Here is a 24,425-nt window from a genome sequence, read left to right as displayed (position 1 = left end):
CCTTGGGACCCTCTACAGACTGTGGAAGCTACTTGGGAGGCAACCACTCCTGTAATCACTGAGCTTCTGAAACTGACTCTCCACCTGATGGGACAGGGTATCTCAGTTCCAAGAAACCTGCTACTCCACCTGCAGTCATCAAGAAGCTACCATGCGCGAGTGGTTTGGAGAAGTTACAGAAATGCAGAAGACGTAGCCTTCCCTCACCACCGAGAGTAGAGGTCAGAATCTAGTGCTCTACAGGCAAATCTGGCTTAGAAGTATGTTCGCTAGCTTTGCAAAAGATTTATGCAAAATTGAATTAGTGGCCAACGCCTAAAAATTTGAAACTTTCATGTTTTTTAATTAAAAAAAAATCTGAATTTCTGGCTTACTTGGAAAACTGGAAGATCTGGCTATGGTCGAGAGTAGGAAACCCCTGACGACACCGTCAGTTGCCCTGCATTTGGCTCCCTGTCACCCCCCACCCCCCGTCTCCGTTACACAAACAGCTCAGCCCCTCTGGGCAGTTCAGAGTGGGGCCCCGGAGCTTGATCAGAAGCTCCTGGAGGGCTGGTATTAATACTAGTGATATTAACTTGTAATCCCTCCTACCAAGTCCTTTCAGATGACTGACCTTAATGCAGCAAGATTCCCAGAGGAGGGAGGGATTACTATGGGCTGGAGACTCATAGAGGGCTCCCTGGAGGAGGTGAGCTGGGCAGTAAAAGTAGGTCGTGTTTGGCAAGATTGCAATTCAGAGAAGGAGATGCTCCATGGTAGACGCTGGATAACAGATGAGCTGTTATGCGCAGAAAGGGGCCAAAGAGAGAGCAGGTGGCCATAGGGAAGAAATGTAGTTCTTGTGCCCATGGGGCTGCCAGTCTGGTTCAAGAACCCCAATGCCCTAACTTCCTTACCTGAAGGGTGGGGACTGATAATGGCACCCATCACAAGTGCTGCTTTGCCCCGAGGGAGCTCCTCGACCTTAGGTGTCATGTTCATTCAGCCGAATTCCTCTGTTAGTTGCTCTATGATTGGTGTCTATTTTTATTGATGTTGATAATACACAGGCTCATGTATGTGGATCATCCAGGGGCTGAAGGTGAAGAAGGACCTCCTAGTAGCTCACTTGTCCTAAGAGAATTCCAGCAACAAAAAATGAGGGGCTCCTTGGGCAAGGCCTGGTGCAGGCAGCCTTGCTACGAGGGGGACAGTTCCTGCTCTTCAGAGGGAAAGTCCAACTAGGAAAAGCAAATCGAGGGGAGCACTCTCTCCAGGGACTCCCAGTTGCTGAAGAATTATTGTGGGCCCAGCTCATTGTAAATGCAACCACATTAGTTTTTGTGAACATCGCTTGTTATACCAGCCCAGGGGCTGTTGCTTCCAGCTGGAAAGCTGGCTGAGGAGAAATGGGTAGTAAAGTATTTCATAAAATTGGTTTGAGAATTGAGGGGCCAGCTTCACATCAAGGCATGAAGAGAGGCACCGGGCCCGAGCACCTGCGTTTACTGTCCGGTGTAACTGGATATAAGCATGGCTGTAAAACAGATATTTACGAGTGAGTCAGACGAAGATGTATCACCGGGTGCTTCTGTGGCCTCATCACATAGGTGACAAATTAAACAGCAGAGTTGGAGTTAAGAATAAATAATGTTTAATTACAGGTCATTGCTGTCCTGGCCGCAAAGTGAATCACGTTCAAATTCACGGTAGGCGAACGAGGGAACCCACACATCTGAGATCCTGCTTCCTTCCCACCACTCTACCACTCTGAGTTTCAGAGCTGGATGTTCAGGCTGGAAGAGAAGACCTCCTTTTCTTTCTTTCTTTTTTTTTTTTTTGTTGTTATTGTTTGTTTGTTTGTTTGTTTGTTTTGAGATGGAGTTTTGCTCTTGTTGCCTAGGCTGGAGTGCAACGGCACGACCTCGGCTCACTGCAACCTCCGCCTCCTGAGTTCAAGTGATTCTCCTGCCTCATCCTCCTGAGTATCTGGGATTATAGACACTCGCCACCATGCCCGGCTAATTTTTGTATTTTTAGTAGAGGCAGGGTTTCACCATGTTGGCCAGGCTGGTCTTAAACTCCTGACCTTATGATCCGTCTGCTGTGGCCTCCCAAAGTGCTGGGATTACAAACGTGTGCCACCGCACCCGGTTCCTAACCTGTCTTTTCTGCCCAACCAGACTGTACATTATTTTTGTTTTGTTTTGTTTTGAGATGGAGTTTTGCTCTTGTTCCCAGGCTGGAGTGCAATGGCTCGATCTCAGCCTACTGCATCCTCCACCTCTTGGGCTCAAGCGATTCTTCTGCCTCAGCCTCCCCAGTAGCTGGGATTACAGGCACACACCACCAGGCCTGGCTAATTTTTTGTATTTTTAGTAGAGACAGGGTTTCACCATGTTGGCCAGGATGGTCTCGAACTCCTGACCTCAGGTGATCCACCTGCCTCGGCCTCTCAAAGTGCTGGGATGACAGGCGTGAGCCATCATGCTGGCCCACATTCTTTAAGGGTAAGGATCCTTCCTTCCACCCAATGCAGCAAAACCTCATTCATGCCTATAGAGAAAAAGAAAACAGAGATCCTGCTTCAAAAACCTGACAGCCCAGTGAGGAAGTGTGAGCTGAGCTGTGAACGTGTGCAATTTCACCAATAGAAATCCCAAATCTATTCTTTCTTTTAAAATATTTGCTCAGCATGCATGACGTATCAGGAACAGTCACAGGTGGTGGGGATGCAACAGAACTGTGAAGGTTCTAAGATTTTTCCATACTTGCAGCTGATAAGTGAGCCTGTCACAGTGTCGTGGATGCAGGAAGATGACATAAGACTACTGGGTTGGAGATGAAGGAGTTTATTACTACACAGCAGGCAGCATGAGATTCACGCTTGTGCCTGTTCCTCTTTACCCCTAAGTCCTGTGAGGGGTGACAGAGAGTGACCCAGGTGGTTGCTATACACACAAGGTTTTTCATCACAGCAGAGGAAACTTGAGTTCAGTGATTCCCAGTTTTTTATAAACTTCTAGATCCTGCCCACCCTTTGTCCTGGAGGGAGACATCACTGGTAAGCAAGCAAACTTTCCCTCTGTTATCTCTATTTTCCAAGACTATTTGCTTACAAACATCCTTGGAAAGGTAGTCTGGAACAAACGCTGTCAGCGTCTCTGCTCACAAGATGTACTGACGTTCTAAAAGCCCACGGAACACTGTCTCCCAGCAGCTACCACTTCAGAAGAAGTTTGTCAGGGAGGAGATCGCAGGACTCCTCCTCTGCCATGTGCCGGTGGTGAACCGTTTCCAGTTCACTATGCAACAGGCACTGCACGTGGCTTGTCTCACCCCTCTTCATAACCCCATGAGACAGACTGTTGTCAAGCCTATTGACAGGGTAGGAAATTGGGACTCAGAGAAGCTAACTTGTCCTAAGCCACTTCTCCTGTCAGTAGCAGAGCCAGGACTTGAACTGAGGACGGCGGACTCCAGAGCCCCATCCCATATTCTGCTCTCAACATATAACACTCATGGAACAAAACAAGTTATTTAGAAAATACCAGTCAATGCGGTTCTTGGAACCTCACCCTGGTCTGTGACCCCAGAACCAACATGTGCCCCTGCTCCTCTCTGACCTCCCTGGCAGCCAGCTTCCCTAAGGTGACAGGCTGTCTTCTGCTGTCTCCATCTCCCGTGGAGCCAGAAGCCAGGTGCCCTCTCTCTTGGTCTGTGGCCAAGTAAGAGCAGCCATGTCATGGATGCTGGGCAAACATCAGCAGCAAGGGAAGCCCAGGCTCGGGGAGGAAGAGCCGCTTCTAAGCTGCTCTAGTGTAGTGTGAATACTCCACAAACCTCCCAGCTGTCTCCCACCCCCCCGGGGTTCCCTGGCCAACAGTATCCCTCCACCCAGGGCCCCGAGGGAGTCTCTTGGGAAGTCTTTGAAAGCTGGAAGGAGCTTTTCGTTAAAGAAGAGGTTTGGCTAGTCCGGTGTCTTGTCTTTTAAACTGCCCTGCAAGGACAGAAAAAGTCGTTGGACTTCTCATTGTAAAATCTCCATCCACCGCCTCCTAGAATGGCAGGAGTTGCTACTGGGGAGAGGGAGTGAGGCATGCTGGGAAGGATGCAGAAAGTGAAGTCCAACTGGCCTGAGTTCAAATCCCAGTTTTACCTTTTTCCAGCTGTGTGACCTCGGTCCTCAGTTTCCCCATCTGCAACGTGAGGCTATTGCTTGCACCTACCTCATAGAGTCACTGGGAAGGTTTAATCAGATTATGCATAAGGAGGCATTCATTCTGTCTTTAAAAAGTAGTTACTAAGCACTTAATATGTGCAGGAACAGTTCTAGGTGCTAGGACTACAAGAGTGAAAAAAACAAACGTCCTGGCCTTGCAAAGCTCACATTCCAGGGGAGGAGACAGACAGCACCAGCACCTGCGATGTAGTAAATACTCAGTGATTCTTCGCCACAGGCAGAAACAGGTTGCTTGGGGGACCCCTCTTCTGGTTAGTGGGGAGGTCTCAGAGAAAGGAGGTGATCAGCTAGCTGGAGACCCCGGAAAGCATCTCAGACAAGAGGAAGCATCTAAGGTCAAAGAACAACTGGGTGGCTGACGGGGGACATTAACAACATTCTACTTTCTGAAGCTATAGGAAGATAAATCAACTCTCTGGGAACTGACTCTGGCCCCCTCGATGGGGTGGGAGGTAGTCAGAACAGAGGGACTCCCTCTAACTTCTCAGAAAGCCGTTCTGGGGTAACTCAGTACCCATGGCTGTGGCCTCCTGGGAGAGGCAGAGTAAAGACTCCTGCTTCCCGGCCTGCCCTTTCACTCCCATCTCCACCCACTTCCCTTCACCGCCGCTGTCAGCCTGGGCCCCTCTGCAACACCTGGACCTAGGCCAGCTGTGGAGCATCTGCTCCTTAATCCGCCCCCAGGGTTTGGCCCGCTGGAGGTGCGGCAGCACCCAAGGGTGAGTGGTTCCGGAAAGGAGGAGACAGCCCTTTGGATGCGTTCTCAAGTTTGTTCATTTATTCGGTGATTAGACATTGTTTTGAGCCTCTATTGCAAATCAGGCACTGGACGTGTGGGGCTGTGGGGTCGCCACCAGCTTGGCAGAGGAAGGGATTATGGTACATTTTAAAAACACAAAAAAATCACTTCAAATAGTACATAATACTATCTCCGCAGGTCCTGAGATCCCCACCTTGAGCCCACATGTTCTCTGCCACTGGGGTTCAGCAAATGGCAGCGCTTTCATCAAGGTAGAAAAGAAAAACAACAAAAAAGTCAGAGCATCGCACCTGTGCCACCTGGTGGTGGGATCTGTCCACACTGCAGCCCAGCAGCGTGTCTCCCGCCACCCCACCGCCCCGGGAGGCTAACCCTGCCCGGTGGCTCTGGGACTGGGTATGAGGAAGGCTCCTGAGGCCTGTCTGGCCTCCAGGATCTGGGTGAAGCCAGAGGAGCAGGCTCCCAATCACCCCAGCCACTGAAAAGCCTTAGGAGTCAAGTTGCTGCCTATGGGAAGCCTGGGGCTCTGGTAACAACTCAGCAAGACCGCGACAGCCCCGGGCCAGGACTCAGGGCAAGACAACCCTGTTGCTGGCTCCCTGGCTTAGGACAATTTCTAGTTTCCCGAGTCTCAGCTTGGTCTCCGCTGAGGAAAGTGTCCCTTCCTGTCAGAGGTCCATTAGCCCAGGGTGCCTTGATTCAGTGAGGAGGGGACACAGAATAAAGAAAATTCCCACCTCCCCATTACCAGGAACTCCTACTGCAGGAGAGCACAGCGTGGTGTGACAACCAGGTACTCGGGACCTAGAGGCCTGTGGCCGATTGCTATCCCGCCTCTTCCTGTGTGGCTTGGACAAGCTGCTTCACCTCCCAGGGCGTCTTTATTTATGATAAAGAGAATAAACGTATCCTGATTATAGTGTTGTTGCAAGGAGTAAGCAGGAGGATGTAGCCAAAGCACTTAGCACAGTGTTTGGCAAGAACTGTTCAATAAATAAAAAATTACTATTGTTATTATTATTATTACTATCATTTCTTGAGCATTTACATTCCAGGCACCATAGCAAATGTATAGCAATAGTAATATACAACCTTTGATGAAAGCTTTCTTTATGACAGGCCCTATGCTGAGAGCTTTATATTCATTATTTTCATCATTTTGATCCCCACAATTCTATAAGTTAGGCTACAATTAGCTCCACTTTTCGATGAGGAAACTGAGGCACAGAGAGGTTAAGTGACTTGCCAAGGTCACACAGCCAATGAGGTTCAAAGGTGAGATTAGAACACAAGTCCATCCACTCCAAATGGCTTGTGGGTGTTAAAATAGATATTCAAAGGCAGCCCCATGGTGGGGAATTGAGATCTAAGGGACAAATATGATGAGTTCTTCAGTTTAAGATGAGTTACTCAGGTCACAGTGAATGTGAAGGTGGAAGTGGCCATTGTGCCCCTTTAGGAGCCTGTGAGTGTGGATCAGGAGGCTGACTGGCAGCTGATATTGCAGCTGCTACAACCTCAGAGAACTGGGAAAAGTTGAGATGCAGGCAGGTGGCCAGAGGGAGCGCAGACTGAGGAGCTGAGCTAGTCTCAGGGTGGCAGCTGCTTGGGGCCTCCGCAGGGAGGAGAGCAGAATTGGGAAACCAAGAAGTGGGACATGAAGCTGAAGAAAGAGGAGGGCTCTGTGAGGGTCCCAAAGGGCCTTGTCAATGATGCCACAGAGTTTAGCCTTTATCCTGAAAGCCACGGAAAGTCTTGGAAGGAGATTAAGCAGCAAGAGGATCAGATTGGCATTTAGAAAAACTACTCTCTGACTGGGCTCGGTGGCTCATAACTGTGATCCAGCAATTTGAGAGGTCAAAGCAGGAGGATTGCTTGAGCCCAGGAGTTTGAGACCATCCTGGGTAACATAGTGAGACCCCCTCTCTACAAAAAACACAAAAATTGGCCAAGTGGGGTGGCAGCATATGCCTGTAGTCCCAGCTACTTGAGAGGCTGAGGTGGGAGGATCACTTGAGCCCAGGAGGTGGATGTTGCAGTGAGCCGAGATTCTGCCAGTGTACTCCAACCTGGACAACAGAGCAAGACCCTGTTTCAAAAAAAAAAAAAAAAAGTGGAAAAATCACTCTGGAACCTATCACGTAACCAAAAGTCACCTGTACCCCAAAAACTATTGAAAAACATAACAATTTTAAAAAAGAAAAATCACCCTGTTTGCAGTGTGGAAAATGGATTCAGCTGCCTCCATCTAGTTCTCCAGCCTGTCTTTTAAATATTTTTCACCACAATTAATACACATTCATTGTAACAAATATAAATGGGAGAGGAATATGTAACATAAATAAAACACTCTCGCCCTCCAATTCTACTCTTCAGAAGTAATCACTATACCATAAAGCATTTTGACACATACAGTTTCAGACCTTCAGCTGCACATATAGACGACATGGATACAAACATAAAACTGTTACCTAGCAACTGCTGGGAGAGCCTAACACTTCGTGTGACACCCAGGGTGGTGTTTCCCAAAGTGCACACCACCCCACTCTGGTGACACTCAACGGGGCCTAGACCAGTTGTTCTTAACCAGGCAATCCAGGGGCGTTTGGCAATACCTGGAGACATTTTCATTGTCACAGTGCATGTGCTTGGCAGGTGCTACTGGCATCTAGTGGATCAAGAGTGCTCTGCGAACATCTTATGTATTATAGGATCCCCACAACCAAGTGTCATCTGGCCCCGGATGGCAACAGTGCCAAGGCTGATAAACCCTTGAGATCTTTGAGGGAATCCCATACTGGTGAGATTTGAACAGAAATACAATTTATTTTTATGGTATCAGGCAGCTTCTGAAAGTATCTAGAGGCTGCAGAGCCAGGTTCATGCAGCCAGGGACAATGCCCTTCACCCTGTCGTGGAACTGGTCAGGTGATGGCACGGTGCACCGCTGTACCTGATGAGCACAGACGCTGCACTTTGCCCCAGACTGTTCTCTGGACTCTGCTTCTGGAGCCCATTGTAGCCACTGCAGCTGCCACCTCCCCACAGCTTCATCAGTGCTGCCTGGAGCTGCAGTTTTGCACTGGCAGCTTTCACTATGTGTTTGGGATGGGTGCTTCTGATTGGCTGAGTCTAGGTCATGTGCTCATGTCCTAGCTGCAAGGGAGTCTAGTAAAATAAGTTTGCATCATGTTGAGCTTCTATAGGGATTGGCTCTCTGCCTTATGAGCTGGAGAACTCCTCAGACATGGGATGGAGGTTCGGAGGAACCTGACAAAGGGCCAGCCTATCCAGAGACAGGATGTTCAGTAACAGTACCTCAAGCCACACTGAATTTCGCTGTGAACCATGTATTGTCTCTCTCCTGTTCGGGCCACTTTCTACCTCCTAGGTAATCTCTCTCTGACTCTTGCTCATCTCCCCTGGTAGCAGACACAGGCAGGTGTCAGGCTTGGGTCTAGGGTCAGCAACAGTATCTAGTTAAATATACAATAACTTGTTTTCATGATTTTTCCTGTAAGAATCATTTTTAGGCTTTGTTTCCTCCCAAATTGTTCTTTCTTATGAGTTATTAATACCATGGATATATTGCATATCTCTTTAGGTGTTGTCTGTTTATCTGTGTTTTATCAATGAAAAGAGTAAGACTTTCTTATCCACTCTCCATCATCCTCCCCAACCAATATTTGCCCTCCTGGGGGCAATTTTGCCCTGCTGAGACTGCATGGAGAGACAGACCTCATGTTTAGAGTGTCTCCAACTAGCCTAGTATCAGACTTACCAGAAGAACCCTCCTAAAAATACAAATCCCTGGCCTTGATCCAGACCTATTGATTCAGAACTATCAAGAGAACAACTTGGGAATCTGCATGTTTAACAAGGGCCTCAGGGGATTTTGATAATCAGATAAGTTTTAGAAATGTTCCTGTGGGCCAGGAGAGGTGGCTCATGCCTGTAATCCCAGCCTCAAGGGATCCTTCCACCTCAGCCTCTCAAAGTGCTTAGTGGGTCGGGATGCTGGCATAGCAGCTCACCAGTTGTGTGCCTTTGGGGAGGTGGCTTGCAGTCTCCGAGCTTCAACTCCTTGGGCCTGGAAGATGAGGTTTGGTGAGCATCAGTGAGGAGGTGGACATTTAGTGGTCCACACATAGTAGGTACGAAATAAATGGGAGGTCTTTGGCTATTACAATTCAGAGATTGAACATTCCAGGTCTGTGTTTGCACCTGTCTTGATCTGTCGCCTGGGGGTCTTGTTAAAATGCGGATTCTGATTCAGCAGATCTGGGTGAGACCCAAGATTCTGCATTTCTAACAAGTTCCAGGAAACATTAACGTTGCCAGTCTGAAGAGTAAGATGCTACCTAGACCAGGGTTTCTCCACCTTGGCACTCGTGGCATCGTGGCCTGGATAATTCTTTTGTGGGGCTGTCCTGTTCAGTGTAGGATGTCAAGCACCATCCCTGGCCTCTACTCACTGGAGGCCAGGAACACCCCCATCCCCAGTCCTAACAACCGAAGACGTCTGCAGCCATGGCAAAATGTCCCCTGAAGGGACCAAATTGCCCCCAGTTGAGAAACACCGGCCCAGGGCAGTGAGATGATAGTGAAAAGAGGAAGAAATAACTAGTGACCCAAGTCAGCTGTCTCTGTACGACCGGAAGCCCAGAGGGCTGGGACGTATGTGTTGCTGGATGACGACATGAATGGAATGAATGAGCAGACATAGAATACCTGGGAGACAGAGGAGCTTCTCCTGTGGAACTTGATTGCCGCTGATCTTGAAGCTTGGTCTCCCCTGGCTGCGAGAGAAGAGTGTAGAAACGCAACCAAAGTGACTCACTCGGGAGAACAAACCACACCATTCACAAGCAGAAACCAGTGCCGGTTCAGTTATGTTTGGTATACCCAGGAGAGAAGGGAGGCAGTGTCCCATTTCATGTATAGACACGATGTGGGTAAGTTTACGGTTGTGTACGTTGAGGTTGCCTTTGAAGGGAAGCGACCCAAGACGGTAACACCAAACAAACATGCCTCTGAACCAAGGCCCTGGGACTGCCAATCTAAACCTTGGGGGAACCTCCACACATGCACACGCACGCACACGCACACGCACACACACACACATGCACGCACACACATTCCTATGCACATGGGTGGTGAAGAGACAGCAGGTCTGAGCAGGTCGTTGGAAAACACGGGCTCCCATTCATGCAATTACCCTGCATGATTGTACATCATGCAGTCGGCATCTCTAACTGATGCTCCAAAGCATTTTGTTTTATCTGGGATTCAAATTCATGACCACCCAACTCCAGAGCACAAACACTGTTCACAAACCTTCGGCGCAATTCTCAAAGCCATTTCACTTTCATGACAAAACGACCATAATAATATGGCTACTTTTATTGCACATTCTGTCTGTGCCAGTCACTGCCTAAGCATTTTATAGACATCACCTCCTTGAATCCTCACCAGAACAGGACAGAAAATGCACCACTGTTTGCAGATGAGAACACAGAGAGGTTGAACAAAGTGCCTGAGGTCACACAGCTCATAAGTGATGAAGCTAGGATCTGAATCCAAACGTGCCTGATTCCTGAGTCCATGCCCATAATAACTACACTCCTGACTCCCAGCTGACCTGAGACCCTCACTTCGCAAGTGAACAGCAGCCCCAACGCAGCAGCCTCGGCACCATGGGAGCTTGCTAGAAATGCAGAGGCCCGGGTGCCCTCGGACCTGCTGAGCAGAGTCTGTGCCCTGGCCAGGTCACACACACGTCACCGTCTGGGATTTACTGGTGCAGAGAACAGGATGACACCTCACCTCCCTGCATGTTGAAATCCCTCATCTCCATGAATTAAAGGGTTCCTTACATTTGTTTTCCAGGCTGGGCAAGATGGCTCATGCCTGTAATACCAGCACTTTGGGAGGTCAGCACTTTGGGAGATCAAGACAGGAGGATCACTTGAAGCCAGGAGTTTGAGACCAGCCTGAGCAACAAAGCAAGACTCTGTCTCTCCAAAAACACAAAAAAATTAGCGGAGCCTAGAGGAACACATCTGTAATCCCAGCTACTTGGGAGGCTCGATTGCTTGAGCCCAGGAGTTTGAGGCTGCAGTGAGCTACGATTGCATCACTGCACTCCAGCCTGGGTGACAGAGTAAGACCCTGTCTCAAAAATAAATAAATAAATAAATAAATAAATTTGATTTCCAAAAACTCATTGAAGAAATGAATGCTTATGGGGTTTACAAACATCAGATATGGTGCAGGAGGACTTCTAACAGAAAGCAAAGTCCCGTTTCCACCCTCCCCACCCTACACACACCCAGGGACGGCAGCTCACAAGGATTGGCTCTTCCTGTGGTTTCCACCTGGTTCCTAAAAAGTCCACTCGAATAGCTGTGTATCGAGTCCGCAGGTGCAACAGGCACAGTTGGCAATGGATGGATATTTTGCTCAGGTATGTAACCACTCCAAACCTCCTCCCTCCTGCCCATATATCCACGTCACTGCTTCCAGAACCTCTGCACAGTAGGTGTGTCACGTTGTCACCCAGGCCCACTTCATGGCAAACAGATGAAAACGACAACATAGTGTTCAGAGCCACCTGGGCTGTGGGCAGGGCAGGCAGGAGGGAAGTTTCTCTGTAGGCACCAGCCCAAGAACAAAAGACTGCTTTGGACTTGAACTGTTCTTTAGTAAGGAAACGGTAACTGGAAGCTCATTAAAATCATCACGAGGGCTTCATAGGTTGCTTTGGAGGTTTTCTCCTTCCTGGTTATTTAGGATTAACAGTCAGTGTGGGATCTGTGCCTGCATCCAGACATGGGGATGGGAGGTTTGGAGGAGAGGAGGAGAAGAAGCCATGGTGAAGGTTCACAGTTCAGGAGACCTGAAGCCGAGGGAATGGGTTAGAAGCAGATCTTGGGAATGGGTTAGAAGCCCTGCAGGGCTCTTATGGCCCTCAGAGAAAAGGCCACAGTCCTGGCCAACCCCACCCCCCAGGACTCTACACAACCCCATCCCAGTTACGGCTCTGATCTCCTGCCCTTGCTCTGCAGCTCTGGTCACACTGACCCCCTCACAGTTCCTCCAATGTGCCAGGTATCCTCCTGCCCCAGGGCTTTTGCATGTGCTATTCCCTCTGCCTGGAATTCTTTTCCCCACAATATAAATATGTCTCACTTTCTCATTTCCTTAATCATGTTATCTTCGAGAAGTCCTTCCTGACCACCCTCCAAAGGAAAGGAACTTTAGGCCTGGCATGGTGGCTCACGCCTGTAATCCCAGCACGTTGGGAGGCTGAGGCGGGCAAATCATGAGGTCAGGAGTTCAAGACCAGCCTGGCCAACATGGCAAAACCCTGTCTCTACTAAAAATACAAAAATTAGCCAGGTGTGGTAGAGGGCGCCTATAATCCCAGCTACTCAGGAGGCTGAGGCAGGAGAATTGCTTGAACCCGGGAGGCGGAAGTTGCAGTGAGCCAAAATCGTGCCGTTGCACTCCAGCCCGGGAGACAAGAGCAAGGCTCTGTCTCAAAAAAAAAAAAAAAAAAAAGGAACTCTAACCCTGGCACTTCCTGTGCTCCTCGTCACCCTTACCTCCCTCTACAGGACTCAGCGACCTTGGACATCTCCTGTGCCATTATTTATTTGATTTTTGGTGCACACTCAAGAGCTTTGAGAGAGGGGGGACTGCTGTGTGTTTAGTTCACGGCTGCCTCCCCAGCTCTAGAACATCTACAGAATGGACACTGGGTAAGGATTTGTCAAATGCTTGGATGGAGGTTAGGCAGGGAGGGTGCCCTGCTGTGACTGGTGTCAGCAGAAGCTCAAGAGCTCTTTAAGGCTTTAGGATAGGCTGAGCATGGCCCTAGAGGAGCATACTCTTGGCGCCGTTCCCGTTGGGTGGTTAGCCCCAGTGCTGATGACATCACTTCCCACCAGAGCCCCGTCCACATAGCATGGTGGGGACCGGTCTTCTCTGCAAGACCTCCCCTGACTCCGAGCTTCACGAGGGCAGGGACCAGAACCAGCTTGTTCACTGAGGCACCCTCAGTACCCACAGCAGGCTCACACCTGGTGACACCAAGAACACTTGTCCGTTAGTGAAATCATTTATTTTCTTAGTCCTCACAATTACCCCCATGATGTGGGGTTGATTATGCTTGTCCTGGAGATGGGGACACTACAGTGGTGGGGCCCGGATTCCAAACCAGCACATCTCTGACTCCAAAGCCCTAAGTGACAGCCCCAGGGCAATACAATTTATCAGGATGGCCACAGGGCTGGAACTGCATTATTAACCAGCACGGGTCATGGGCATCTCCTTAAAAAGGAGGCTCATCCTCCTTCATCCATTGACTTGGCCAGTTCAGGTCCACAGTCCCTTACTGAGCAGGTATTGATGAACATGAGCTGTTAGGTGATGCTAATTGGGACTGAAAAAGAATGCTGCCTGCAGAGGGCTTCCAGATTGATACACATGTGGAGGGAGAAGCTCCCAGAATCTGGAGGAGCTGCATCCCTGGCAGCTGGGTGATAAGTGAAGCGCCCCAGGTTAGGGTGGGGTGCGTCTTGGCTGAGTCCCCAGGGCAGTGAGGTACCAGCGGCAAAGGGAAGGAGAGTGCAGGGGACTCAGGCAGACCACACACCGCCTGAGCAGTTGTGTCCTGGGGCTGGAATGCCCAGGCTGTCTGGGAAGCTGAGGTCTTTGCCTTGGTGGTCAGAGCTGCCAGGAATCCTAACGAGGAAGGAAGGTGGCGTCGAGGTGGGTTACGACCATTAACCCATGGGGGAGAATCCAATGGTTGGTGTATCAGTCAGGGTTCAGCTGGAGAGGCAGAATCAGTAGGAGGCAGATACTAAGGGATTTATTGCAAGGAATTGACTTAGGTGACTGTGGGGTCTGGCGAGGCAAGTCCCGAGTCTGTGGGGACAGGCTGTCAGGAACAGCTGTGACTCACAGCATGGGCCCAGGTCACTGTCACGGGAGGAATTTCTCCTTATGCAGGGAGCCTCTGCTGGCTCCAAGGTCTTTTCACTCATTGGACCAAGCCCACCTGGGTCTTTTATTTAAAGTCAGCTGATTGCGGGCTTTAATCACATCTAGAAAACCTCTTCCTGCAACACTCAGATGAGGGACTGGTTGAATAACCGGACTGCAGCCTTGCTGGGGTGACACATCAAGCTGATCTTCACAGACCGCAGGGCCCTGTGCGTGGTCTGTCTCCTGCCCTCTCTGCCTCCCTCTTCCCTGGCACCTGCTCCCTGCTAGTCCTACCTCACTGCTTCGTATTTACCCTTCCCTGCGTGGAGCACTTCTCTTTCAGGTAGAAGCCGGCATCCCTCCCTCACCTCCTTCCAGCCTCTCTTTCCAGTCTCAGGCAGGTCTTCCCTCACTGGCTCAGCCAAAGCAGCACAGCACGCCCCACATCCCTCTGTTTTCCTGCTACATTTTTATCACTGAGCACCTATCACTTCCTGACATGATATAATGTAACATTTATTTGTTTATTTATTTATTTATTTATTTGAGACGGGGTCTTGCTCTGTCGCCAGGCTGGAGTACAGTGGCACGATCTCGGCTCACTGCAACCTCCGTCTCCCAGGTGCAAGCGATTCCCCTGCCTCAGTCACCGGAGTAGCTGAGAATACAGGCGTGCGCCACCACACCTGGCTAGTTTTTTGTATTTTAGTAGAGATGGGGTTTCACCATGTTGGCCAGGATGGTCTCGATCTCCTGACCTCATGATCTGCCTGCCTCAGCCTTCCAAAGTGCTGGGATTACAGGTGTGAGCGACCGCGCCCAGCCCATTTTGTTTATTAATTGACTTGGATGAAAACTCAGAAAAAGTGGGGATATGTTTTGCAGCTAAAGGTTGTGTCTTTAGAGTTTACATCCTGGCAGCCTGGGCAATATAGTGAGACCCCCACCTCTACAAAAAAAAAAAAAAATTAAAAATTAACTAAGAGTGGTGGCATACGCCTGTAGTCCCAGCTACTCAGGAGGCTGAGGTGGGAAAATCGCTTAAGCTCGGGAGGTTGAGGCTGCAGTGAGCCCCATGATTGCACCGCTGCACTACAGCCTGGGTGGCAGAGCAAGACCCCCTCTGAAGAAAAGGAACAAAACATGGTTTATATTTACCTCAATTAAGTCTTCAGATCTTGTTTTTGATATTTTCCCCAGGACCATGATCAAACTATTCAAGCACTGCTGTTCCCTTTAAAAAACCTCCAAACAAAACCCCAAATCTATCACGTTAGTCAGCAATGATTTTATGACTCTTGATGATGGAGGAGGGGAGGGAGGCTGCAAGAACAAAATCAGAAATTCCTAAGAGTTTTTGCCCATATAAAACCCTATCTCTGTTGCATCCAAGCCCATGGAGATTTACAGCAATTGCAAGACCATCCAGGGAATTCCCCCCTTTCTCACCTTACCTCCGCTTAGATTTAAGACACTGATAAGCCTTTTAAACAGGATCTCCCCCTTCCCATCCTCATGACTAATAGGCTTGTTTCTCAGCTTTGTTCAAACATCTGTACCTTGAAAGGTTTGGAAAACTGGGATTTCCAAAGAACATTACAGCCTGAGCCCAGGAAGATCCTCCAGATAAGAGCAAATGCTCAGGGGGCTCCTGAGTCAAGCATTAAACATGGAGGTTGAGAACAATTACTCCAAGATTTCTAACAGGAAGCTTTTCTTTTCTTTCCCTCTTTGACTTCTAGTAATTAGTTAACTGCCCTTATGACTAGTTTGCAAAAGTCTGCAGAAGCAACTTCCAGTCCCTTGAGAATAAAGCCTCTTCTATTTTAAGGATATTTTCTTTCTTTTTGTTTTTGTTTTTTTGTGTTTGCTTGAGATTTGAGGCTAGTGATACAGGGGAGATTTAAAAAATAGCAGCATTTGGCCAGGCCTGGTGGCTCATACCTGTAATCCCAGCAATTTGAGAGGTTGAGGCAGGTGGATCACCTGAGGTCAGGAGTTCCAGACCAGCCTGGCCAACATGCCGAGACCCTATCTCCACTAAAAATACAAAAAATTAGACGGGCGTGGTGGTGCACATCTATAATCCCAGCTACTTGGGAGGGTGAGGCAGGAGAATCACTTGAATCTGGGAGGCAGAGGTTGCAGTGAGCTGACAGAGTGAGACTCCATCTTAAAAAAAAAAAATAGAAAAGGAAAGAAACAGCAGCATTTGCTTATTAGCGTTAAGCCAGCTGGTACCTGGCTCTCTGGCTACTATCCCCAACTCCAGTCCTCTTCCGGAAAGGTCTGGGTCCACCTTTACCTCTCAAAAGCTCTTTTAACAAAAATTCTATGTGAAAATGCTCCCCAAAAAGAAAAAAACAGGGTTGCAGAGTTAAAAATAAATTACCCAGGCAGCGAGAGAGGAAAAAAAAAAAAAAAAACGAGAGTAGCTGGCCTCAGGGGGAATGTGTGTTTTCAAACAGGATTTCAAAAGGAGATAGCTGATTGATTTAGAGACTTAACAACTCCTCAACCAGAGAAGAGAGAATAAAGAAAAAGCTCAGAGGGCTTGGAGTCAACTCAGGACTCCATAAATTTATCTTACAAATGGTGTTCATTCCTTTCCAGAACTTTCTAATCACATGTGCAGAACAGACAAGTCTTTCACCTTCACAAAATACATCAGTTCAACAATTTGATTTTCTCTCAGAAATGTCACAGCGTAAAGAAGGGGTTCTGTCTTTTTTTTCCTTCTTTTTTCTTAGACCTAAAGGTGATATCATCGTGACTAACAGCAAAAGGTATTCTTGGATCCCAGTTTTGTTTTATGAACTGTTATATATTAAGTGTTGCCCCTTTGGTGAGAGCTGTCAAAACAGTTTCATGTAATCTTCCCCAGGAGAAAGATCTTTGTGATGCCACAAAACTCAAATTATACAAATAACTGTCAAAAGCCATTAAAGTCAGTTGCAGAGGTGTGTGGGGGAGGAGAGAACAGGCGAGAGCCAAATCCTTACTTAACGTGTAGGGAAAATTCAAGATGCAGCATCTGCTCGTGTTGATGAACAAGAATTCCTGCCTTCCTGGAATCTAAGGGTGAACAATTCATTGACTCTTGTGCTCCTAAGAGAGAAGATGTTGAGTCTGGTGACACATTTGGGCTCTGAAAGACCCCGACAGCCTGGCTTTGAATTCTGGGGCCATTGCTGACCGCTTCTGTCACCTTGGGGTACCTACTTAACCCCTCTGCGGCTCAGATCCTCATTCCTGAAATGATTTTAATCATGGAGCCCACGTGGTGGGTTGATGTGAGCCCTGAATGAGGTGATTCAGGACACAGTGGATATGGCGGTGGTAGACGAGTGTCGGACTCTGACGACGGGTCCTCACCCCCACTTATTTTCACCCAGTGCTTGAGGTACAGCAGGGAGCATTTGCCTGGCGCAGAGGAGATCTGGGGCTGCATTCTCTCTCCCCCACTCTGTGTGGTTTGGGCCAACTTCGGCTTCTGGACACCCAATGGGTTGAGAGCTTGGGAAAAAGCAAAAAATCCCTGATGGAGGAGAAACTGGAGTTCCAAGCATGTAACATTCTCAGGAAGTGCGAACAAGGCCCCGACCCTTTGAGATTAGGTCACCGGTTCCTAGGTAATGAGGGCCGGCCAGGGGTCCCTTTGTGAGTCTCTAGCCATCTCCCTTGGATGCACAGTTGAACTCAGGAGCTCTCTTTCTTGACATGTGTCCCCAGGAGGGATGGCCTCCAGCTGAGTCTCAAATCAGAAACAGCTGTGGGAGTGGGAGCCGGCTTTTGTGGTTGAAAAGCCTCCATGAAGTCAAATGGCCTTCCACTCTGGGTGCTTGGGAGCTGAAGTCCTTGATGCCCCTCTCAGCAGGTGTATCCTGAAGTTCTCAGCACGGCAACAGTTTTTGCAGGAGGCTGATCTTTGCGGAAGAGGCCCCCATCCACGTCTGTGCACCCATCTCTGACTCAGTGCAGGCTGGTCCACTCCATACCCAGGAGCCAGAGTGATCTTTCTAAAAACAAATGGGATCCTGTCTGACCCTCAGGCAAAACACTTCACTGGCTCACCGCTGCCCCTGGGTCCGTCCAGGCTTCTGACTGTGGCTCCCAGGCTCCGGAGCCCAGTCCTGCCCAATGGCCTAGACTCAGCCGTGGTGCTCTGGACTCTTACTCCCCTGATGCCCCAGCTCCCACAGGGAGCTGCCTTTTCCCTGTGCCTCCACCCTTATTAGCAAACCCACATGCCTGCCTGCCTCCCCAGGCCCCAGCCTTGTGCCTGCAGCCTTCTCCCACCCAGGTGTCAATCACAGTGACAATCCTATTGCTTCCAGCTGAGCCTCTGTTGTCTTCATTGTTTCTACTCGAAAAGCAATAAGCCCCAAATCACACACATGATAGAAGTGGCATTCAAACCTAGCCTACTAGCAGGACCCAGATTGCAGGTTCCAGTCCTGGCTTCGCCATCTGTTGGCTGTGGCTCTGGGCAAGCCACCTCTTCCCCAAAAGTCTCACCTTCCCCCTGTAGAAAATGGGATGATGATGGTATCCTCCTCGTGCGTGGCTGTTGAAGCAGCAAATGACATATTATAATGTTTGGCACTCAACAGGCTGTCAATAACTGTAGGCAACTTTTATTGCATTATGTTTTCATTTAACATATCTTAAAAAAAAACAACAAAATACAGAAAGGCAAAAAGAAGGTTAAAAAAAAATCACCCATAATCCTACCAATGAAAAACAACCAGGATGAACATTTTGGTGAAAATGATTCCAGTCCTTTTTCGACGCATATAGTTATACCAAAGTCTAAATAGAAATATATATATACGTAAACAGATATATACAACATACACATTTACATCTCTATCTTAGCTTTCTTGAGATGCAATTTGCATACCGAAAATTAATGTATTTGAAGTGAACAATTCAGTGCTATTTAGTATATTCACAGACTTGTACGGCCATCATCACAGTCAGATTTTAGAAGATTTTTTGGCCCCAAAATGAAACCCCATCTTCATTAGCAGTCATGCCATGTTTCTTCTCTCTGCCCAGCCCAAGCAACTGTGAATCCACTGCCTGTCTCTGTGGGTTTACTTGTTCTGAGCATTTCACATAAATGGAGTCATCTATCTGATGCATGGAGTCTTGCCTGGCTTCATTCATTCGGTCTCACGTGTTCAAGGTTCACCCGTGCTGTAGCATGGAGAGCACTCTATGTCTTTTTATGGCTGAACGATATTCCAGGCTATGGATAGACCGCATTGGTTTGTGCATGTTACCAGCCGATGAATGCTGGCCTTGCTTCTACTTTTTATTGTGTTATTGTGAATAAAGCCCCCGTGAGCATTCCTGTGCAAGTTTTTACCGTATGTATCTATTTTAGGGGAGTGAAATCTACATACTGTTTACAAGGTGCTTTTCCCACATTGCAGATATTCTCCATTAAATATTCTTCTACACAGTCACGGGTCTTGGCTTCATAGGATTAAATCTTGGGATATAACATAATTCACTTGACCACCCAGTTACTAGTCAATCTCAGCTCCATGAGTGCCCCGTGTCCGGTTTGTGCCTTCCTGTCATCCCTCCTTCTTTCCAAAAGCATCTCAGGAGCTGGGAGGCTCACCTGTGAGGCCCAACTCCCTGGATGGCTGGACCCAAAGTCCCCCTGAGAGGTAATCTCCCAGCAGGCAGCCGAGAGACAACGATGGGAGAGCAGTGAGCGAGGGACCAGGTGGGTTCCTGCCAGGGGGGCCCAAGGTAACAGGGGTGCGATGGACTCCTTAGGTCCCTCAAACTCAGCATGTGCAATGCTGGCTCAGCCCTGACCTTCTCCATTCCTATGTTCCCTCCATGCCCTTCCCAGAACCTCATTTGGAAATATGGGGTCATTCTCATGCTTGAGGGTGAGAATGCTTGCAAGGATTCCCACGGCCTGCCTGCCCACCAGGCTTCAGGGCCAGTCCTCCTGGGCTCCAGGAGCACCCAGAGAACAGTTCTCTCTCTACTTCTGCCAGCCTGAGCGTGTGTGTGTGTGTGTGTGTGTGTGTGTGTGTGTGTGTTGTGGGGGATAAGAGGACACATTCGCCTTCCTGCTTTTCAAAGATACAGTCATGGCTGGGCGTGGCGGCTCACGCCTGTGATCCCAGCACTTTGAGAGGCTGAAAAAGGTGGATCACTTGAGGTCAGGAGTTCAAGTTCAATATGGTGAAACCCTGTCTCTACTAAAAATCCAAAACAAACAAAAATTAGACAGACGTGGTGGCAGGCACCTGTAGTCCCAGGTACTTGGGGAAGCTGAGGCAGGAGAATCGCTTGAACCCAGCAGGTGGAGATTGCAGTGAGCTAGATGGCACCACTGCACTCCAGCCTGGGCGAGAGAGTGAGACTCTGTCTTAAAAAAAAAAAAAAAATGAAGATACAGTCAAGCATCACTTAACGCTGGGGATATGTTCTGAGAAATGTGTCATTCGTTGTCGTTGTGCAAACCTCATCAAGTGCACTCACACAAACCTCAGTGGTATGTCCTGCTATCTACACCTAGGCTACGAGGTGTAGCTCATTGTTCCTAGGCGCCAAACCTGCACAGCATGTGACCGTACTGAATACTGTAGGCAATCGTGAGTATGTGTGTATCTAAACATAGGAAAGGTCCAGGAGGAATACGGTGTTAGAATCCTAGGGAACCACTGTCGTATACGCTGTCCATGGTTGGCTGAAACATTGCTCTGCAGCATGTAGCTGTATTTCGTCTCTGCCCACAAATCCTCCTCGCTCTTCTTTTTAGTTACTCTATGCTCTCTCTAAATTCTCTTTTGTTTTTCGAAAAACAAAGGCCAGACGGACTTGTAGGCCCCTTCTGCTCTCCCCTGCCTAGTTCCACTGGAACAAAGGAGCCCAGGAAGAGGCAGGGGTGGGGAGAACAAGAGGAGGAAAAGGTAAATACCTAAAAATACCACCTGGCTGCTATAAAAATAATAGCTAACATCCTTTCCCTTCACCTCACACAAGCGGTGACATAGTTACTACTATTATGCCCATTTAATAGATGGGGAAAACTTAGGCTCAGAGAGATGGAGTTACCTGCCCAGAATCACACAGCTTGTAAGTGGTAGATCAGTGATTTACACCCAGGTCTGTCTAAGCCCCAGCTCCAAACCACCACGAGATACCCCCCAGAGAACAATCGCCCCTTTGGTGCTCCTACTTTCTGTGAGAGTTTTTATTTTTTCCATTCTTGATTTTTCTCCTTTCTTTCCTGTTTATGTATATACAAACATATTTTTAGTCACACTAAGTAGTTCTCTGCCATTCAAATAAAATGAAATGCAAGAGTAAAAATGTGAAAGCAATTTTTATAGCACAAAATAAGTTGCTGTGCATTTTAAATAGTGAACATTTTCTAAGTCAGCTTATTCTAATATGACTCCCTTTAAGAGACTGTAATCTATGAAAAGCCTTTGTTTATCAATAAGAGTTCTAATTCAGTTCTTTTTCACTTTGGAGAGAGTGAAAAACTAACTCATAAAACCATCATCTTGTTGTTACTCTCCTCATCCTTACTAAAACTCTCTCTCTCTCTCAGCCAAGTTATGGCAAAATCTCCACTGCACGTGGCTTAGTTTCATTCCAACATTGCTTTGTATAAGAATATTTATTTATTTTTGTAAGGCCAAAAAAAAAAATGTAAACATTTTTACAAAAGTGAATGTTTCTCTTTGATTTTGCACTCTTTCTCCTATGTTTTCCTCTGTTTTTATTCCCCGATTTGATTCCTTTGGTCACAAAAAAAGTATGTATTTTTTGCCCAAGTGATTTTGGTCAATTTCAGTATCTCTTTTTCAGGGTTTTGACATTTGAGAAAACTTATTTCAGGTCAGGGAGTACCTGCTGCTGAAAAGGATCTTCTGGAATGCCATTTTGATTTGGTGTGACCTTTGTTAGCAAGTTCACGTCAAAGGTCATTGAGCACATAGAGCGCGGGGGATGGCTGAGACCTAAACAAGGGAGTACATGTCAAAAACAATTTTCTGAAAGCGCGTGCCTGGACAAGCATGCCACTGGTCCGCGCAGCGGCGGCAACAGAGCGCTCAAGACCTTTCCCTCGGGTGCTGAGGGAATGATCCCTATCAGAGGTCTCCAAGAGAGGCCCCGCTTCCACCTGCCCCTCCCGCACGCGGTACTGCTGCAGAATCCACCGCCTGGCCGGTGTTCACCAAGCGAACGAGTTCTGCTCCCAGCTCATTTACTCATGAAATTAATTGCTGCCTCGAAGGAACGGCAGTTCATGTCAAAATCTGCACCTGAAATCTTTCACCTGTGCGTTTTCCGGCTACCTGTTGGCAATTCTCATGTTCGCCCCTCACCCTCAACTCGAATGCTGGGTTTTGACCCCACCCCTAATATCTTCAAATCATTTTCAGTGATAGGGCACCTCGTATTATAAAAACAGATGTCCGTCCTTTTTAAGTAGATAATTTTTATATTAGTCGATGTACAAATGTGCTAGAGCAAAAGAAAACTCCTTTCCCCCATTCACTCCAGCCATGCGGTTGCCCTCCCCAGAGGCAAATCTATCTATCTATCTATCTATCTATCTATCTATCTATCTATCTATCTATCTATCTATCTATTTATCTATCTATCTATATCTATATTTTTTGAGACAGGGTCTCGCTCTGTCACCCAGGCTGGAGTGCAGTGGTGCAATCATGACTCACTGCAGCCTCGACCTCCTGGACTCAAGTGATCCTCTCAGCTCAGCCTCCCAGGTAGCTGGGACCACGGGCACGTGTCACCAAGCCCAGCTAATTTTTATATTTTTTGTAGAAATGAGGTTTCGCCATGTTGCTCAGGCTGGTCTCAAACTCCTTTGCTCAAGCGATCCACCCACTTTGGCCTCCCAAAATGCTGGGATTACAGGCGTGAGGCACCATGCCCCACCAAGGCAATTAATATTACCAGTGCCTTGTACCCTTCCAAAGATACTTTATGGATATGTCAGCAAATATGTGCTTATAGTCGTTTTTCCTTCTTTTTACACAAGTGGCAGCAAGCTTTACTCAAGGTCCACAGGACACTGGATGGTGTTCTTTGGGGCATCCGTCAGCAATGAGCAGGTACTTTCTGCAATGCTTGGTGTACAATGATCTTAGCAGCTAACACCAGGGTTTTCTGAGCCAGCACTAGGCTAAGCTTATCATGCTCACTTTCTCACTGAGTTCTCACGATAACTTAGTGTGGTAGGTAATATTATTATCTCTGCTTTGCAGATGGAGCAGAATTCAGAGAGATTTAGAGGCACATCTAAGTGACATAACACAGCTAAGTGGAAGAGATGGGATTTGAACCCAGGTTGGCCTGACCAGAGAAATCTGAACTAATTTGTTTGTCTAGAGTTCAATTTTGCTCTTATAGTATGCTATATTAGGTTAGGTTTAATTATGTTTATTGAGCAGCTGCTATGTGCCAGGCACAGTGCCAAGGCCTGGAGATACAACAGTGAACAAGAGAGAGATGGTTCAGCCCACACACAGCCCATGATCTTTGTGGGAGACAAACTTCAAACTAATGTAGTGGGTTGAACAGTGTCCCCAAAATTCATGTCCATCCAGAACCTCAGAAACAACCTTATTTGGAAGTAGGTTTTGACAGAGGTTGTTCGTTAAGAACAGCTCATCCTGGATTAGGAAGGGCTCTAAATCCAATAACTGGTGTCCTTCCTAGAAGAAGAGAGGACACACAGAGAGACACAGGAAAGAAAAGTAGCCACGTGAAGACGGAGGCAGAGGTTGGAGTGACACTGCTACAAGTCCAGTGACACCAGGAGTCACCAGCAATGGGAAGAGGCCTGGAAAGGATTCCCTCCTAGAGCCTCAGGAGGGAGTGTGGCCCTGCTGATACCTGGTTGCAGACTTCTCGCCTCCAGAACAATGTGAGAATGAATTTCTGCAGTTTTAAGCCACCAGGGTTGTGGTCATTTGTTACAGCAGCTCTCACAAACGAAGGTAGATGATACACACACAGGTACGTGGGTAAGATGCTACGAGGGATGAGAATAGGAGTCCCCTAATTTAGGTTTGGGAGAGGATGTTGGGGAGGCTGGTGTCTAAAGCACAGAGTGGGCCAATCACCTGCACAGGAGAAAGAATAGAATGTTCCAGAACACGACTTTGCTAATTCTTATAATTTTCCTTCCTTCCCTTCCTTGCCTGCCTGCTTGCTTTCTCTCTCTCTTTCTTTCTCTCTCTCTCTTTCTTTCTTTCTTTCTCTCTTTCCTTCCTTCCTTCCTTCCTTCCTTCCTTCCTTCCTTCCTTCCTTCCTTCCTTCCCTTCCTTGCCTGCCTGCCTTTCTTTCCCTTTCTTTCTTTCTTTCTTTCTTTCTTTCTTTCTTTCTTTCTTTCTTTCTTTCTTTCTTTCTTTCTTTCTTTCTTTCCTT

Source organism: Colobus angolensis, unplaced genomic scaffold (genome assembly GCF_000951035.1).
Source record: "Colobus angolensis palliatus isolate OR3802 unplaced genomic scaffold, Cang.pa_1.0 Scaffold156, whole genome shotgun sequence".
Taxonomy (NCBI): domain Eukaryota; kingdom Metazoa; phylum Chordata; class Mammalia; order Primates; family Cercopithecidae; genus Colobus; species Colobus angolensis.
This window is presented reverse-complemented; position numbering follows the sequence as displayed.